The sequence below is a fragment of the Lycium barbarum genome, chromosome 6, assembly GCF_019175385.1.
Source record: "Lycium barbarum isolate Lr01 chromosome 6, ASM1917538v2, whole genome shotgun sequence".
NCBI lineage: Eukaryota > Viridiplantae > Streptophyta > Magnoliopsida > Solanales > Solanaceae > Lycium > Lycium barbarum.
In genome coordinates, this window is record NC_083342.1 from 32,615,888 (window position 1) to 32,620,308 (window position 4,421).

Sequence of the window (4,421 nt, forward strand, 5' to 3'; positions counted from 1 at the left end):
TGTTGTGAGCGTTTGGGAGTTAATATAAAATATGGGAAAAGTAGTATAACCAAAGGAAGTACTGCCCAAATTTTCCATAGAAATAGTAGCGCGTTCTTCACGCCGATTGACTAACGTAAATGCGAATTCTCTTTTGAAGGTAGAAACGCGATATCGAAGGAGAGCAAGCGAACGGTAGCTTAGTTAAACGTCAAAGGTATGTGAGGCTAGTCCCTTCTTTCTAATGGAATGAATCTCATAGCATAATTTTCCTCCTCTTCATGAGTCCCTATATTACGGAAAGTTTAAAGCCTATATCCACGAATGGTAATATAAGATACTAGATACGATATGATGATCCTAAAATGGCATGATGTTATTTATTGCTCACACTCACCTTAAATGTTAGTTCCTTTAAGGTGAGGCAGGATGTCGATAATTGCTCCATAATGAAATCGGGGGATCACGACCTTACGTCACCCCGATAAAGTAAAGTTGTTTATAAACCCTATGCATGTATTATGATAAGTATGTTATGATAAGCATATTATGATGAGTATGTATGATAATGATATAACACCGCGCCTAGTTGGCCGAGCAGTCACCGTTAAGGCGGGTAGCTATACGATACACCATGGCCAAATGGCATGGGCAGACACCACTAGTGGGCGGCATGAGATGATACCCCGGACGCGGGAGGCCTGGACGCAGGCTAATGTTATGATTATCACACCGATCCGATATGGACGGGCAGCTTATACATTACTACACCGCACCTATATGAGCGGGCAACATATACAATATGCATACATGATATGATGACGAGTATGAGTAAGACATCATGGCTTAATTCTTTTATACATGACAGTTAGGTATAGATGTTCCATATTGATATTTATTTTATGTCATTGTTCTATTTCATTGTTTATGCCTCTCATACTCAGTACCATATTTGTAATGACGTCCGTTTTCTTTGGACGCTGTGATCATGCCCACATGTAGACAGAGAGGAGAGCTCGACCCAGACCAACAGTAGCTGTCAGCCGATTGGAAGCACTCCTTTGATCGGAGGTGCTTATGACAATTCTTCTGTGTATATTCATGTACATGTATCTTTGGGCATGACGGGGTCGTGTCCCGTCCTCATGTTTAGTACTCTAGTAGAGGCTCGTAGATGCGTAGTGTGGGTTAGATGGTCTCACGAGATGCTATTATATGTATACATTATTTTGATGGCCGAGAGGCAAATGTATTTAAAAAGTATTTATGTTTCCATATAAAATATGATTTTCCTACAATTTGAGTATATAGTTGATAAAATAGCATTAAATGAGTAAGATGAGTAGTAGAATGAGCGGTGCTCGGTGGCTAGCCCTGAGTACCCGTCGCGGCCCCTAGCTGGGTCGTGATAAAAGTGGTATCAGAGCGGTTCATTCCTAGGAAGTGTCTACGAGCCGTGTCTAGTAGAGTCTTGTTTATGGTGTGTTGCGCGCCACATCAATAAACAAGAGGCTACAGGGCATTTTGAAAAAATGACCATCTTTCTTTTATGAGATCGTGCGATAGAGCCATGTATAAGACTTTATCCTCCTTAATAGCGTGTTCTGATTTCAGAATGCCGCCAAAGGGAAAGGCTACAGCCGCCCAGAAGGGCAAGACTACGACAAAGAGGCGGGTAGAAAGAGGGCCTCCAATGAATATTGAAGAGGGCGAATCGCATTACGAGGGCTTGTCTAATACATTCTCTACTCCGCCCAATGTGAGAGAACAAGGAGGAGCCCCAGCTCCAATTCCTCCGCCAGCTGCTTCGGGTCAACAAATGACCAAGGCCATCCAGTTATTGACACAATTGGTTGCCGCCCAGGCACAATGACAAAGTGCGAGTTCGAGTGATCGGGAAGCAAGTACCAAAGACCGTGATTTTATGAGTCTAAATCCTCCGGAGTTCTTCGGGTCAAAGCCGGACGAAGACCCACAAGGTTTCATAGACAAGGTACTGAGGACATTGAAGATTTTCCATGCCTCTGAAACTGAATTTGTGGAGTTGGCATCTTATAGACTCCGGGATGTGGCTGTTTTATAGTATAACAACTGGGTAATGTCACGAGGAGAGAATGTGCCTCCTTCGGTTTGGCAAGAATTCGTGGATGAATTTATTCTTCACTATTTGCCACCTGAGGTCCGCCGAGCTAGAGCGGACAGGTTTCTAAATCTAAGGCAAGGAAACATGAGTGCCCGGGAGTATAGCATGCAATTTAATTCTTTGGCTAGATATGCCCCGGCTATCGTGGCCTACATGGGAGATCGGGTACATAGATTTGTGAGTGGCCTGGGGCCACATTTATTCAGAGATTTTTTGACGGCGTCCTTGCAAGACAGGATGGATATTTTCCGAATATAGGCCCATGCTCAGAATTTAGAGGGGCGACAACAACCACCAAGAAGTGATCGCGATAACGAGAAAAGACAAGACAAGAGGGCTAGATCTATGGGAGCAGGCAGTGGTTATAGAGGGGGATCAAGGCAGACATATTCTGGTTACTCAGGCCAGTCGGTGACCAGTGCACCTCCTCGATTTGAAAGTAGGAGATTTGATCGCTCCTTCCGCTTAGGACAGGGACAAAGTTCGAGAACACCAGATTCCCAGTCTAGGGAAGATTATAGTCAGAGGAGACCCCAGTACCGCGATGCAGCCAGTGCGGTAGATTGCATTCCGGACAGTGTCGCCAAGGTTCGGACGCTTTCTATACTAGCGGCCAAGTTGGGTATATGATGAGAGATTGCCTGTCGATGAGTGGTAGAGCTGGAGTTCAGCCCACAGGTTCAGCAGCTGGTTCTTCCTCAGCATGCCCGGCAGGACAGATTCCCCAGATGTCAGCAGGCCGAGGTAGAGGTAGAGGGGCAGCATCTACTTCAGGTGCCACTCAGCCCCGTGTATATGCTTTAGCCGGACGGCAGGATATTAAGTCCTCCCCGGATGTGGTTACAGGTACATTGTCTATATTCTCCCGTGATGTATACGCACTGATAGATCCGGGTTCTACTTTTTCTTATATTACTCCATATGTTGCTGGTTTTATTGGGGTGAAACCTGAGCCAATTAAACCTTTTGAGGTACTCACTCCGGTTGGTGATCCCGTGATAGCAAGGCAAGTGTACGAAACTTGTGTCATTGTGATATGTGATCGTCAGAACAAAGCTGATTTGATTGAGCTAAAAATGATAGATTTTGATGTAATCATGGGTATGGATTGGTTGGCCTCGTGTTATGCAAATATTGATTGCCGCACAAAAGTGGTTCGATTCCAATTCTCGAGAGAGCCCGTGCTTGAATGGAAGGGTAATGCAGCATCCCCAAAGGGTAGGTTTATTTCCTACCTTAAGGCGAGGAAGATGATAGCGAAAGACTATATTTATCATCTAGTTCGGGTGTATGACACAAAAGCAAAGTCACCAACATTTCAATCTGTTCCGGTGGTGAATTAATTTCCAGATGAACTCCCAGGTCTTCCCCCAGAAAGACAAATTGATTTCTCCATTTATGTGTTGCCGGACACTAAGCCTATTTCTATTCCTCCTTATCGAATGACTCCGGTAGAATTGAAAGAGCTAAAGGCACAGTTAAAAGATTTGCTCGAAAAGGGGTTTATTAGGCCTAGTTCATCGCCGTGGGGAGCACCGGTCTTGTTTGTAAGAAAGAAAGACGGATCTCTACGAATGTGTATCGACTACAGGCAATTGAATAAAGTGACGATAAAGAACAAATATCCTCTTCCGAGGATCGATGATTTATTTGATCAGCTACAAGGTGCCAAGTGGTTTTCTAAAATAGATTTGAGGTCGGGTTATCATCAAGTGAGAGTTAGAGAAGCAGATATTCCAAAAACAGCCTTCAGAACGAGATATGGCCACTATGAATTTCGGCTGATGTCATTCGGGTTGACTAATGCTCTGGCTGTATTTATGAATCTGATGAACAACATATTCAGGCCCCTCTTGGATCTATTTGTGATAGTATTTATTGATGATATTCTGGTGTATTCTCGCACGGAATCAGAACATGGAGATCATTTGAGAATGGTTCTTGGCATTCTTCGAGCCCGAAAATTGTATGCAAAATTTTCAAAATGCGAGTTTTGGCTAACTTCTGTAACAGTTCTGGGCCATGTTATTTCAGATGATGGCATTCGAGTCGACACTCAAAAAATTGAAGCTGTGAAGACTTGGCCAAGGCCTACGACGCCTACAGAAGTTCGTAGTTTTCTGGGTTTGGCAGGATACTATAGAAGATTTGTAGAGGGCTTTTCAACCATTTCAGCCCCATTGACGAAGCTAACCCAGAAGTCAGCCAAATTTCAATGGAATGATGCTTGTGAGCGCAGCTTCCAAGAGTTGAAAGACAAATTGACCTTAGCTCCAGTTTTAACACTTCCAGATGGGTC